General features: G+C 43.6%; 1 protein-coding gene and 1 long non-coding RNA gene across 3 annotated transcripts in view; one reads left to right on the top strand and one right to left on the bottom strand.

Moving 5' to 3' along the window:
• Positions 1–3,925, top strand: part of LOC139829156 (uncharacterized) — a 295,027-nt gene extending 291,102 nt beyond the window's left edge. For both annotated transcript variants that reach the window (XR_011741510.1, XR_011741508.1), the window contains one exon: positions 2,099–3,925. This is a non-coding gene — a long non-coding RNA (uncharacterized lncRNA). The remainder of the gene's footprint in view (positions 1–2,098) is intronic.
• SHISA9 (shisa family member 9) overlaps positions 1–15,665 on the bottom strand; it is a 183,188-nt gene that overhangs the window by 5,700 nt on the left and 161,823 nt on the right.

The raw sequence follows: 15,665 nt of genomic DNA, 5'->3' as shown, positions 1-15,665 counted from the left end.
TAATCTGATGTTTTAACCTCTTTAACACAGGTTTCTTTCAGCATGCATGTGCAGCCTTACGTATAGGTACATGTAGCAGAGCTGCAGAGGGAGAGAAACACCACTGCAGCAAGAAAACCCCCGTAGATAAAACCAAACTGCTCAGCTGATGGAAAGGGCTTTTGGCAAGCCTTGAGCAGCCCTCGTTCCCACACAGCGACCAGAGGACGGGTTTGTAATGCTGCTGTGACCCGATGCCAGTACAGCGCAGAAACAGGGGGTTTACTTCTGATTTTCAAAGCAGAGAACATTCAAAATGTGATATTGAATATGGTTTTGTAACAAATATCTTATCAAGAAAAGCGTATTTATAGTATCCTGATGCTGACTACTTCAAAAATCAACTGTGAATCTCAGGAAGTTCATTTTTCTTCTTAACAAGCTCCTTGCAATATTTTGTGGACTTGAAACATGCAAAGAGATATTTCGGCGTTATAGGACACATCTATCGTGTGACCCTGGGTACAGGACTCAGTTTCCCTTCTGCTTTTCTTCTCCAGCTGTAAAATGAGCTGTGAACACACTGGAGGAGGTAGTTAAGTGTTACGAAGTTTAACTGCTATTCGTAGAGTATACTGAGTTCTCGAGTGCCTTTTCCATTGGCTTCTCTATACAAATCAGTAAAATGGGATTTAAAGATATCACTGTCATGTTTGCAAAAGGAGTAAAGAATTAGAATTGCAAAATTGCCAAATGAACAATAGTAAAAGAAGGGCTTTAATTCTGAGTGTTATTCTTTGTGTTCCCTCCCTCCAGTCTTGGCAGCTAATTATAAAAATGTTCTCAGTTTCAATATTTTTGTAAGGCTTTTACTCCTATAAGGTAATGCACCCACAAATTTAGTTACTGTTGTAGCTGTTCATCTGGAAAAAATGTTGAAATATGAATTTTTTCCAACCTAGAGCGTGTGCCTGGGAGGGGGAGAACTTGGGCTTTTGTTCCTGCTGTGCATGAAATGAATCGCTGAAAAAAACCAGAAACAGTGTCAGGATCAAACGCAGGACTTCTCCCTCCCATCTGAGTACTCTGACTATTTAGCTAAAGAGATGTTTTCACTTCCTTTGTCTTCCTAGACTGATAAACCTTGAGCTCTCTTCTGCTCCACAGCCCAGGTTGATCAGGATGTGAACTGGGGTGGGACCATCCTACCGGCAGCTGGATGCACCTTGCTGGGCAGGGAATGGAGGTTGAGATTTCAATCCCACTCAGTTGGAAGAGTTGTACAACCATGGGCATACCATCCAAAAGATGGATCACTCCACTCCTCCCTGTTATCTGAATCCAACAATGCCCTAAAGAAAGTGACCACAACACTCTGATTTTGCTCTTGACTTTTCCAGTGTCTGCATCAAATGTCTTGGATTGAGACCCCTGCCTTATTCCTTGAATTTTGATTTTGAAAGGAGCTGGAAACCAGGCTGCTTGGGACAGCAAGGCCCTGGCATTGCGTAGAATAACTTGAGTGAGCTCGGGCTCGTTGGGATGAGGTGGCCAGAAGGAAATGGGCTTTTGATGGTGCGTTTTGATTTGAGTTTCACCATGCTGCCTAAATCTGTCACTAACAGAGACAAGCTTTGTTCTTTCACTGATTGATGTTTGGCCATGACCAAACTTGGCAGTTTCACATATTTATTTATAATCTACAGTTATATAACAGAAGCGTGTAAACCAGTGGGTTGCTTATTGAGTAAATACCATGGATGAAAATGTGTTTTCTTGAAAATCGGTGGCAAAAATCCTTGCGGCTGTAATAGGTCTGGAATTTCTCAATGTGTGCTTATTTGAGTGTATATTATGTGTGCTGAGAGGTGGCCCTAAAGCCGTGTAATATTGTTCTGCTCCCAAAGTTAAGTAGTTTTCGAGATGTTTGTGTAAGCACTTTTGGCATAAAAAGTCATGTAAACAGACATTAGCATTGTGTCAAGTTTTCTTTTTCTTATAAATATAGCAGTTACAGGCATTTCTGTGTAGAAAGTACAGCTGAATAGGGAGGTCTTGGGTAACTCTGAAGCAGTATTTTTGATTCTTTTCCTCACTGACAATCCTCTTATCTTTGCAGGTCCATAAAATGGCTCTGAATTCTTGCACCACTTCTCACAGTGTGGAATCCTGAAAGGTAATGACGTCCTACAGTTTTTCAGAAAGCAGGTACCCAGGAGTGGGGAGAAACCTCCGCAGGAAGAAAGGAGAATGCACAGAGGAGTGAGCCCTTACGAAACCTCTAAAGACACTTCAAAAAGCTTCAGTCAGAGCTTGCAGTCAGTCAGAAGATACAAAAAATACACAGGGAACCCTGTTTCTCAGTCGATGTTTCACAGAATTGTTTGTTATCTGGACATATTTTAAGAACTATTTTGTGAAATGCGGAGCTTTATTCTAGCCACAAAGAGACTATATTTCAAATTTAGGGCTTAGAGATAGAGGAAGCGAGGCAATGGAAGGTGCTGGGAAGCAGGATAGCAATGGAATGACTCCAGTGACACTCCAGATAACAGCTAAAATACACTAAATGTCTATTTGCAGGTGTTTTCTGTGTAACAGTGAAACTATCCCTCTGTGGTATTTAACAGTTTATAACAAGGCTTTTCTCCTACAGCCATGACTTTGCTGAGATGTTAGTGTAGTTCCCTGAAGCTACAGGAACCTTCCATTTCTCTCTCTGAGTAATGAAAGTGAAAAATGAAGGAAAGCCAAAAGGGTAACGAATCCTGCTTCAAAGACAACACGAGAATGTTGCCCCGGGAGGTACCAGGGTGTGTTTGGTGGTGCTTTAGATGATCCAGTCTGGATGTGGGATTGTTTATTCATTCGCTTTCCCAAGCTGGCAGCTCAGGCAGTATGCTCAAAGGCTTCCAAGATACAAGCCAACTCTATGTGAGAGTATTTGCATGAGTTTGTCTGAAAATCAAAGATCTATCATTTCTACACTGGCACAAGTGTTTTCTTGGGTGAGGGGAAAAAACTAGCATGGACTGAGTTCAGATTAGGTGTCCCCAGGTATGAACTGGATCCAATACATTCACTAAAAAGTGTGTTCTGTCCAAGAAAACAAATAACTAATGATCCGTCTTCTGAATGAAGGGGTTCACCGAGTGTCAGGGAGACATTTGCTTTGTATAACATGGAGTCTGTTGGAAAACAAAACACAGCCAGGCGTTGCCGGTAGACACGATTGTGTTCAGGTAGAGCCCGTGGTGGGTCGGGCGGTGTGACAGATCCAGATGTGGCCAAGAGGAAGGGATGGGGCTGCTTGTGGTGGCACAATTTTAAACCACACCGAATTCTAAGAAAGGACAAAGGCCATTTAAAATAATTTTTGCATCCCTCCTTCTCCATTCTTGTATAGAGCTCTGAGAAAGCAGAATTCAGCCTGTGGGCTGCAATGCACTGATTTCTGTCCTAAATATTTACCTTTCTTCCCTCCAAAGTTCTAACTCCAGTTTGCCTTTGTTTAAGACATTCTGAAAAGGAAGATAATATTTTATGTCCGGATTCTTTGTAATGAATTTTGTTCCCTGTTACTGATAGAGAAAACTGCATAATGCATAGAACTGCACATAAATGATTTTCATAATTTTGGTGGAACCTCCTTTTTGTGGCTCCGTGTGGCCCCCTTTACCACTTTATCTATTTAGTCATTTCTTATTATCACCTGGAGAGAGACCAGGCAAGAAAAGGCAAACTATATCAACTTTTCTTCTGCAGACGTCATTAGAAAAGAGCTTATCCACCTCCAGACACAAGAGTGCATTTTGTTTTCCCAGTGAAATAAAATTCTATTTTCATGATATGACACATGACGAAACATAAATGTGTAGGCCCAAACATTTCTCCTCTTCTGTCGATTACTTTCGTAACAGTTTTTGAAAGGCTGAAGGGGCCAGAATATTTGTGGGTTTTGAAACGCATTAGGAATGGTTTAGGGTAGGAATGTAATTAGACTTGGTTAAGCAGAACCGCCAGTCCCCGCGCTGGTCTCTGGATCCACCGCAGGCAGCGAAAGCTGCTGCTGGGCTGGGAACGCCGAGGCAGGATTTGATTAACTCCCCGGGCATCGCACGTCGTGTGCGGGACCTCGTATATCCCTGAACACCGGAGACCAACTCCATTGATTTACATAGCATTAAATGGCAATATTTGTGATTCAGTTTTGCAAAGTGCTGCATGATTTGGTTTTGTTCAAAATACTCCAGACACACACACATCGTACCCAGCGCAGAGGCCAATGACATGCAGAATACTTGTATCTAACCACTGTGAGAAAATCACAGCTTTTCTGATTTACCGGAATCAATAGGTTCTGTCAGCCTGGAAACAAATGGTGGCTACATCATCTTAAATTAACATTAAAACTGCAAATGTTTTCAGGAGACCTGAAATCTGTTGCACGCAAATAGACAAAGATCCCACTACTTGGTTATATCCTCAAGTGATTTAACATTTTAAATTCAAGCATCAAGATGTTGAATTGCTGGTTCAGTATCGTGCGATGAATGATAAACTTGAGAAGGAAATAAGATTGCCAGTTCTACCCTTGAACCAATGGATAAAACTGCAAAAGAAGTCTGAGAGAATTATGTATTCAAATCTCTGGTTTTCTTTGAAAATGCAGCCAGTGGCTGCCCTGTAACTCTAAATCTGTTTGCTCATTATTTTTTTCCTGAAGACCTCCAAGCTCATGTTCTTTCATGGCACCTACAATGGCAAATAAGTATGAGAAGTTCTACTGTGAAATATTTATTTCATTTTATCTCATTTAGGCATATTTGTCAGTTTGAGTTTTACTGGAAACCCTATATATATGGTAAAAACTTGCCTTTTGAAATAGAAACTCTCTAAGGTGTTGTGCTGTCATGCTTAAGTTCTGAATAAAGCATGACTGCAGCATAAACTGATTATAGGAAATGAGGGTTTAGCTTGCTTTCTGCAGACGCTGTCCGAAGCCAAAGAGGTTAACACTTCGGAGATTTGCTTAAACGGCTTCTTGCACTTCTTCCTCGGGGAACCTTGCTCGCTCTTTCACTGGGGAGTTCTTAATGCTTCTCAAGCAAATCAGTGCGGACAAATCTGATTGTGACAACGGTTTGCAGCAATGCTGTCATGCATCAGCAACAGTGGGGAATTGTCTGTAACCTTGTTGGTTGGTGAGGACCTTGGGTTTGGTTGAGGACAGGGATCCTGGCGCGGCCGCCGGCATGGGACGGGTCACCTCGGGTAAATGGCACCGTGTTCTGGAGTTGGGTTCGGCATCTAAAAATGTGTGTTTGTTTTTCCTTAAGGTGTCAATTTATCTTATTTAACGTTGACTGGAAAAGCTGTTATATTCCTGACCACATTTATTTGTAATAACTGCTCTTAGCATGAACCTAATTTCATTTTTTCACACATGGCTGTTGGCATTCGTCTATGTGCTGAATTTCATTTTCAGTTTTAATACTTTTTATTAGATGTTTTTGTTTCTTTTAGCATACTGCTGGTTATAACCCTTAAACATATGTCTGAACCAGCTACAAATAGTAGTTGTGGTGATGTAGAAAGCTGCATGAGAACACAGAAGATGCAGTTCAAGTCTCTGAATATAAAATTAAGACTTTTTAGTACTGAAATAAACCTGCATTTTTCTGTCTGTCAACTGGCATCATGCTAGATTTACACTATTGCTTCTGAATACGGAGTGAGGCCTAAATGCTTTTTGAGTTGTACTGGTTAATGAAAAACATCCCAGCAATGTAATAACTATCTTTTTGCAGGAGTTATTTTTATTTGATCTGTTTCTTCACTGCTATAATTTTAAAGAATTTTTAGCAATCATTCCGGATTGAAGTTGATTTCGTTTTCCAAAATTAACTGTGGCATAAGCTGTTTCTATTAGAAAGTTATCTTTTTCTATTCTTTTTGCCAGAAGGAATAATTTTAAAGATGCAGTTATTAAGCAAAATAAAAAAAAAAAAAAGAAGTAATTCCATAACTGAACTTGCACACATTCAGTTCTGTTTTTTTCTTCTCCTTTCTTTGTCCTCCTCTCCCCCTCCTATTAGACTGTGCGCCATTTGTATTACTAAAGTCTTATGTATAATTGTCAGAGGTTTCCAAACCAGACACGTGTGTCAAACTGAAAAGAAATAGTGTTCCCTGGCAACTGCCAAACTTGCACTGACATGAGAAAATCAGTGTCTAAGGTTTTCACACAGATGTGGCCAACCCAGCGGCAAAGCAGGACCGAGCAGGACCAAGTAGCCTTCGCACACAGCAGAAGCGCTGGTGACTCACACGGAGGAATCAGTAACGAAGCTCACGTCAATGAATATTTAATAGCGCACACAGGAGGCTTCAGCCGTCTCGCAGTGCTGGGCTCCTGGCTCCACGTTCTCCCCAGGAACGGCGCCCGCAGCCGCCGCTGGTGGAGATGAGCCCCAGCAGCTCCCAGCTGCAGATGTCCTTCCAGGGACAGGAACGTTCTGCAGGAGTCCCTCCCACAGCCTAGAACTTTTCTGCTAGAAAAATTACCCGTTGCACTTAATATTGCCATTAGGATGGGGCAGACTGGTATTTTCGTGGTGATTATTTTTTAATGCTGTAGTATCATAACTACTGTATGTCAGGTTTTTCTTTTCCTCTTATCCTTCTTTAAATAAGCTGTGAGGGGAAGGACTCCTGGAAAAATTAACTGTGTGCATTAGAAATCACGTTATTGCTCTTCCTCCCTCCATGCCTCCAGCCCTTTGTTATTATAGTATGAATGTGTAGGAGTAATGCAATGATCTCTGTGGCTTTTATCAGTGTAATTTCTCTCTTAACCACATTTACTGTCTTTAGAACATCCTTTGCAGAACCAAAATAGCAGACAGATAACTGCTGCTATTTATATTGTATTGTTAATAAGGGATTCGTTCCTATCAGTTGTCTTACTGGTCTTCATTGGTATTCATGGGTAATTCTGCTGAACCTCACACTGCTGTTGACATAGATCTGTCTACAAAGCTGAAGACTATTCAAGCTTGTGAGTTTTTGAATTTGGCTAAACCACAAAAAAGTATTATTTGTTTCCTTAAGTAAACTTGACTTGCAACAAAGTAATCCTCCCGATTGCTTAAAACTGCCAGGCCAAACCTGAATGCTCCCGTCACAAACAGACTTGGATGAGATAGTTCGACGTTCTGTCGTCCACATGGAGGCAGATTCTGATGCACTTGAAGAAACGATACTTTCTGTCCTGCTTTGGGCCGGGGTAGAGCCCGTTCATTTTCTTCCTAGTGACTGGTCTACTGCTGTGGTTTGGATTTGGTGTGAGGATGATGTTGATAACACAGGGATGTTTTAGTTGTTCCTGAGCAGTCAGGGGCTTTTCAGGTCCTCACACGGCGAGTGGGTTGGGGGGCACAGGGAGGGGACACAGCCAGGACAGGTGACCCCCACTGACCCCAGGGACATCACACACCATATGACGTCATCCTCAGTATGGAAAGCTGGGGGAAGAAGGAGGAACAATGGCGTTTGTCTTCCCAAGTCACCACGACCCGCGATGGAGCCTGACTGTCCTGGCTGAGCACCTGCCTGCGATGGGAAGCAGGGAATGAATTCCTTGTTTTTCTTTGCATGCATGCACAGCTTTTGCTTTACCTATTGAACTGCCTTTATCTCAGCCCATGAGTTTTGTCACGTTTACTGCTCTGATTCTGCTCCCCATCCCACCAGGGGGTGGTGGTGAGTGAGCGGCTGCGTGGGGCTCCGTTGCCGGCTGGGGTTAAAGCACGACACCGCACACAAAAATAACCCCAATGTGAATCAGTGGAACTATGGGAAATGAAGTATGAGTATAGGAATTGAAGTCTGTTTCTCACCAAGTTTTTGTCCCAAGCCTAAGATTCCTAAATGTATTCCTGAATTAAAGGTATTGATTGTGGTAGGATTTCAGAATGGCTTCATTCCATTACTCTTTGCTCAGTTCTTGAGAAAATTTAACTCAAAGCCCTTACTTGAGAAGCTACTTTTCATTTTCACCTTCCGAACTTTAAAAATAAAAAATCCTGGATCAGTTAGTATAACCTGATTTATTTTGAATATTGTCAGCATGAAAGACTACTCGATAAATAAAAGTATTTCCCTGAAGCCTTAAGTTACAGAAACGTTTAATTTAAGAAAATCCTCTTCAAGACTTTTTCCCCAGAATTCATTCAAAGTTGGTACTTTGAAATAGTTTAGAACTTCACTTCTGTATGCTGAGTTTATAACACTTTCTGAGCACTGCAGGTATTTAAAAATGGAGATGAACTCAAGACAGATTCTCAAAATCTCTGTTACTTTGCTGAAGAATGTCTCTGGGGGATTTGGGTCATCAGTTTTGATGGTCTGGCGGTGCCAAGAGCCACTTGCAGGATATCGTACCAGTATGAAACTCTTCTTGCAAAATTATTGCTGGAAACGATCTGCACATCGAATAGTCCAGGACAAATAAAAACGTGTGGAGTACATTCAGAAGCTGCAGCGCAGTGGATGTGCAGGCTCCACGGCTGGAACCGTGCAAGTCACACTGCGGATTAAATCCAGACTTCAGCTGGATCCCACAGTGCTGCTATTTATCTGCAAGTATTCAGAGTCATTGTCTTATCTTCATGATCAACCGCTACGGTTAAATAATGAATTAAAAACATTGCATTGCAGAATGAGAAGCATGTTTATATGTAGATATATGTTTATAGTGCAAAATAAAGCAGTTATGGAGAAGGACATTTAAGAAGGGTTGCAAGTGAAAATGCTTAACGTTGTTAGACTTTTCTTTGTGTGAGCTGAGCTTTGGTTTTCATAAATTCATTTTTATTTAGTGGTATTGCCTAAGCATAAAGTTTTGCTCACTCATGTCTTCACATCACTTAATGTGTGAAAAAAATCTCATGCATAATTCATTAATGTTTCATAGAAATAGGCTTGAATAACCCATGCTTGATTTAGACTGACTGGTTTCCTTCCTGTGGTCATCACTGGTCTCAAGAGATGGAAGGAAATTTGCTGATGACACCAAGTTGGGAGGGAGTGTGGAGCTGCTGGAAGGCAGGAGGGCTCTGCAGAGGGATCTGGATAGACTGGAAAAATGGGCCGATTCCAATGGGCTGAAGTTCAACAAGGCCAAGTGCCGGGTCCTGCACTTTGGCCACAACAACCCCCTGCAGCGCTCCAGGCTGGCACAGAGTGGCTGGAGAGCAGTCAGGCAGAAAGGGACCTGGGGGGACTGATGGACAGGAAGCTCAACAGGAGCCAACAGTGTGCCCAGGTGGCCAAGAAGGCCAATGGTGTCCTGTCCTGTATCCAAACCAGCGTGGTCAGCAGGACAAGGGCAGTGATCCTTCCCCTGGACTCTGCACTGGGGAGGCCACACCTGGAGTATTGTGTTCAGTTCTGGGCCCTCAGGTCAGGAAAGAGATTGAAGTGCTGGAGCGGGTCCAGAGAAGAGCAACAAGACTGGGGAAGGGACTTGAACACAAGCCCTATGTGGAGAGGCTGAGGGAGCTGGGCTTGTTCAGTCTGGAGCAGAGGAGGCTTAGAGGTGAGCTCAGCACTCTCTAGAACGACCTGAAGGGCAGTTCTAGCCAGGGGGGATTGGGCTCTTCTCCCAGGCAGTCAGCAATAGGACAAGGGGGCATGGGCTTCAACTCTGCCAGGGGAAACTGAGGCTGGAGATTAGAAAGCAATTCTGTGCAGAGAGAGTGGTCAGCATTGGAATGGCTGCCCAGGGAGGTGCTGGACTCACCGGCCCTGGAGGTTTGTAAACTGAGATTGGCCATGGCACTGAGTGCCATGATCTGGTCAATGGACTGGAGTTGGACCAAGGGTTGGACTGGATGAGCTCTGAGGGCTTTTCCAACCCAGTCCATTCTGTGATTCTGTGAAAGCTGGTTACTGTAGGTCATTACCCCAGAAGACTGCAGTCTTCAAAGACAAAAGACAAGCAAAGGACAGTAAACCTAATGCAAAGACTGGCATTGTCTAGTGGTCAACACATTACTGTTACTTTAGATCTGCCCACCATGCGTTATAAAAATGAGAAAATTACTTTTTGTTTCATTTTGATTCATTAGCACATAATAAGGATTGTACAAATCAATTAGTTTCCAGAGAACCAACCTAGGATTTAGTGGAAGCATTGGAGTTCACTATGAGCTATAACTGATGAATTGTGGTGTTTCTAATCTGAACTTCTATTACTTCATTGGTGACAGTTTCATTTTCACTGTTTCAAAATGCATGCTGGTAACAAGTAAACAAAGGCTGTTGCTCCATTGTAGGTAACCCACTATAGGGAACATGGGTGGAAAGAATATACATTTCAAGAATAAGAATTAAGGATGCACAGGTTCAAATTTGCTATTTTGGCATGAAAAATAGGTTAAGAATGTAATAGTTCCTTATAAATATTCTTCTTCCACCATAAAACCAGGCAGTGGACTATATTCAGACAAAACAAATGCACTGGGTGTGATTCCGACCCAGAAACCTAGAAATCCTGAGATCAACCTAAACTAAACGGACCTGAAGGTCAGATTTCCTTTCTTTCACGAGTTCAGTGTGTTGCTAAAGTCTTAGAAATGTGAAACATAGGTCAGGGATGTCCAACTCATTTTCGCTGGGGCCACATCAGCCTCGCAGTTGCGTTCAAAGAGCCGAGTGGAATTTTAGGACTGTATAAATGTAGGAGTAGTTACATTTTTATTGTCCTAAAATTACATTTGGCCCTTTGAATGCAACTGCGAGGCTGATGTGGCCCCGGCGAAAATGAGTTGGACACCCCTGACATAGATGGAAATGTTGAAGAGCATCTTATTTTGGTGTTAAAACTGCTTCTTGTAAAATAAGGACTGCTTGCAGTTTCCTGCCGGCAGCCTGGATGTCGCTGAGACGGATGGATCCCCGAGGAGCTCCCTTCCACAGCTCGGGCTATTTGCTAAAGGCCGGAATGGGCAGCGGCTGCCTGGATGTCCTGGTACCTGCAGCAGAACTCCCCAGTCCCACAAAGAATATTGCCCTGTAGATTTTGCAGTAAAATCCTGGGGTTTTTTAAAGGCTGTAAAAGAATGTCAGCAATGCAGCTGATCCCGCGCAAGATACTGAGGCTTTGCACAAACAGCCTATTTATAATTAAATACGGGTACCTCACTGTAAGAAATGAGTGTGCTGGATGATAATAGGAAAATATTTTGATCGAGGCTCCCCAAGCATGTTTTATTTACCTATGACAGAGTGCCTGCGGGTATTAGAAGCCAATTTGGTAAATAACAGAGAAAACAATTAAATGATTTAGTGGAAGCAAGAAAACGTCTTGCAAGTCTGCAGTTCGGGCAGGATGGGAAGTCTGGGGGTCTCAGCAGGAGCCGCGGGTGGCACAGGGGACACCGGCACTTGGTCCCGCGGGGCAGGGGCGGCTGAGGGAGCAGCTGGGGGGTAACGGGAGGCAGGGCTGGTGCTGCTGGGCTTTGCTCCTGCGCCTGCAAGGGGTGCAAGGATTAAAGTGTGAAAGGCTTCCTTAACAAACCAACTCTGAGAAGCTTCCAACTCTCCAGCTACACTGGGCTAAGTAAATGGCAGTAAGAAAAAGATACCGAGCTTTCCTCTCATAGTTCCTTGAGACAGCCCTGTAGTTCAGAGTTGAGTTGGGCAGATTGCCCAGTCTGGCATTGTCCATGACACTGAGCATACCTCCAGATAGATGAAACCGTTAACTGAATCACCCTCTGGATATGACAAATGATGCATTAATCTGTACTTTCCTCTCTGTTTTCATGGTGTTAAATCCAGGGAGCTACTTCCATGGCCCAGATATTTTTAATCCATTTTTGTGCAACTGCTCATGGAAGTGGTAGATGAAAATTTCTTCACTCTTTGAAATGAAAGCACGAAGAAATATGAATATTCACCTGTCAGTGTAACACTGTGGTTGGTATAGGAAAGTAAAGTAACACAAATATATTGTGTCCAATAATTCTGTAGTTGTACTTTTTCTAAAAGTTGACTGTATCAACAGCCTTTTTCCCTGTGGTGTGTTTCCATTTTTCCAATTACAGTATTTCTTTCCAGCCCAGAGCCCAGTGACCTATAGGAGATGGTATAGAACCTCATGTTCTGGTGAGACAGGTCTCAGGTTCTTAGAGGGCAGTTGTGAAGTCACTTCTGTTCTCCTAAGGCTTGTATCAGCATAGTTACAGTAATTTGGAAATTGGAAATTGAAGAGCTGAACCTTAAGAGAAGGCACTACCAAATTTCATATAGGACAGAAGGATGGTTCAAAGGTAGCACCTTTGAATTAACTTTCTGGTGATCTTCCTCTTTGGATCCTTTTGTGTGTGGAGATGTTAAGGACAAACCAGACGGTTTTCCCACATGTTGCACCTTTCTGAGGGAGATGTTGCCTTGTGCACTGGCACACATGCAGCCACAGTATCTTCTACATAACAGTGACCTAAACAGGAGATATTTATTCTTTGAGTGTCATATTTGCAGAATCTCGCTTTGCAGTTGTGCGGCTGCAGGCAGAGCTGGAGCCCTGCCTGACGTCTCCTTTGGGACAGAACTGTGAAGCTTCAAGAAATGCTGGGAGCTGGAGGCTCAGAGCTGCGATGATGCTGCCAGTTATGTCATCCTTCTAGCTTCACTATATCCAATCAATTAGATCTGATTTCATCCCACAGGAGACTGCAGCTCCCAGCATCACTGAAGGCTTTCTGGGTCTGAGTTTCAGGGAGGGATCCTGTCCACTGGTTTGTGTGTGTTTGTTTTTCAAAAATGTAAGTTGGCTGAGTTATCTCTTCTTTAGTCGTGCCCAGGCATTTCCTCAGAGGTTTGTGTGGGTGTGAGACAGTATGGGGGGGAAGAAGAAAGTTTATGAAAGAAACAAAAAATGATATTGAACTGTAGAAATACTTGTATTCTCAGTTTTGACCTGTGTGTCTGGGCACCTCTCCAGCAGCTGATCGATCTTTCTCCCAGTCATGCAGGACTTTAAAAGTTTGGGGTAGTTTAAAATTCTCCCACCAAGAAACTCTAAACAAAACCACTTTGCACTCCTTGAAACTCAGGAAAGAAAATTACCTGCTAGTGAGCCAGGCCCGCAGAGCAACGTGGCTGAGGAAATGTAACACCTCAGGACAGTGAGGCCAGTTTGAGCTCTACCAGACCCCTATTAAGCAACAAGAGCGACTCCAACTCTTACAGCTTAGCAGAGTGGAATTTGAAGTTGGATTGTTCATGCTTCCTGAATGAGTGCTCAAATGATGTGTATAAAGCTTTGTGATGAGCTACCTTTGTGTGTCCTGGGACTTGAATTTCATGAAGGTGTTCAGATACAAGATCTCCATCAGCTTGTAGCTTTAGGCATGTCCGGATTGCTTAAGTGAGCAATAACCATTTAAGCATGGAGCAAAAACATGGTTGATGAACTGGAAATGAGAATAATTTATGCATAAAAACCTCTTTCTGCACTTTTCACATAAATAATCAAATACTGTGAAAGCACTGAAGGAAACCAGGATCACATCGTCCCAGGTGACCAAAGAACTGAAATGTCTAAACACTGGGTGTTTGCCACACAACACTTTGTGACCACTTTTGGTGGGACTGGTCTTAGAGCTTGTGAACCCTTTTCCCTCAGATCCAGTCTCTGACATTGCTTTGGTGGGACAAATATGCTGCGGCTGGAAAAAGAGTCTCTGGCTCATAAAGGGAAAATCGTGGCTGAACAGAGGGCAGCCGTCAGTCAGGGCAGCCATGCCAGGGAATGGATGGCTCCTCCCTGCCGTCAGGCAGTGCGTGTTGCTCTGTCTCGTTTCCAAGGGCTCCTCTGCCTTCTGCTAACACTTCCCTGGTGGTGTATGCTTTGAAGTACGAGAGTAAAATTCTGATGCAGTGGGGAAAACAGTAAATAAAACTCAGTATTACCTTGTTGTACTCCAAGCACTCATCTGAGAATATAAAATAGGCACAGAATGTCCTTGCATTATTCAGAGATGTAAATGCCAGCGGACAGTAAGAGGAAAAGGTGAATTTGGTCAGTAGCCGCTGGTCAGTACTTAAGGAATTCTGGAGGCTACAACAAATAAAGAAATTCGTAACAAGAAATGAGGAAAATATCCTCTTCCATTGAGTGCGTGAGGGTTTGGCTGTGCACTTTGAACTGGTTCACATAAAAACATTTTTCTTTTTAAATACAATACACCCACATTTGCCTTTTCAACTCTCTCCTCCCCTGTTGTGCTGAATCACACTGCCGTGCACACGCTGGATTGCACACGTGCACCAACAGTCCAGCTCCACCTCACACTCTGCCAGGCGATGTGGTTTGGAGTCCAGGGTCCAGCTTTAAAATCGCTTCCTAGGGATCAGCTTGGCCTCACTGCCAAGGTCTTGGTCACCCTCCTTCAGTAGCACAACGCGAATTAATAGCAATGGCACTGTTGTCTCTTGTTTCCACCAGCATTTGGGTCTTTGGTGCTGAATTCAGTGCAGATCCTGGACACGATCCAGAACAGAGATTACTATGACTCGCTACTTTTCCGTGAACTGAATTTTCACAGCAGCCAGTCACTGAGGGATGAGTAGCTCACTTCTAAAATTAGACAGCCAAATTTTTAGGACATCTGTAGTTCAGAAGAAAGCAGCTGTGTGGAAATTAATTTAATACTGCCTCTGGTAAAGCATCACTTTTTCAGTTATCTAAACTTCTTACCACTTATGGCCACTTTATGATGAGTGATATTAATGTATTATAGCTACAGTTGCTACAAAGCACTAAGAATGCTTCTTCCTCCACTGTCACCCCCAATAAAGAAGATAATTTAGCACAGTGGACTACAATGGCATCATGCAGAGTAAGAGGCACTGAAAAGAATATGGTTTGCCTTAAACACAGGGGGAAATGTAGAACAGATCCCTTACTAAATTTCTGAATCCACCCTCAAGCCACTCTCAATGAGCACAAAGGCTGAGGGAGCTGGGGCTCTGGAGCTTGGAGGAGACTGAGGGGGGACTCATTCATGGGGATCAGTATGGAAAGGGGGAGTGTCAGGAGGATGGAGCCAGGCTCTTCTGGGTGACAACCAGTGACAGGACAAGGGGCAATGGGTTCAAACTGGAACACAGGAGGTTCCACTAAAAGATGAGAAGAAACTTGTTCCTGGTGAGGGTGGCAGAGCCTGGCCCAGGCTGCCCAGGGAGGTTGTGGAGTCTCCTTCTGTGCAGACATTCAAACCCGCCTGGACACCTTCCTGTGGAACCTCAGCTGGGTGTTCCTGCTCCATGGGGGGATTGCACTGGATGAGCTTCCCAGGTCCCTTCCAACCCCTGACATTCTGGGGTTCTGTGAAAGGCGAACAGGCTGCACGCACTCATTAACCTGTTGTGGGGATCTGCAAACACAACTCTGAATGTGGGCATATGAAAATGCCACCACCCTGTGACATGAACACCAGGTCAGGGGGAACTCAGTCTGTGCCTGTTTGCTCCAAAGATGTTGTCAGGTTAAATTCATCGTGGTGAGCCTGACGTAGGCCGGTTGCAGTTTCCTCTCCAAGCTCTCCTGAAGCTGCTGTGAGCTCTGCAGAGTGCAGGCTGGCTGCTGTGGCTCAGCGTGGTCCCAGACCCGC

The sequence above is a fragment of the Patagioenas fasciata genome, chromosome 15, assembly GCF_037038585.1.
Source record: "Patagioenas fasciata isolate bPatFas1 chromosome 15, bPatFas1.hap1, whole genome shotgun sequence".
NCBI classification, from domain to species: domain Eukaryota; kingdom Metazoa; phylum Chordata; class Aves; order Columbiformes; family Columbidae; genus Patagioenas; species Patagioenas fasciata.
Note: the sequence above shows the minus strand (reverse complement) of the source record. Positions and strands in the feature narration are given on the sequence as shown.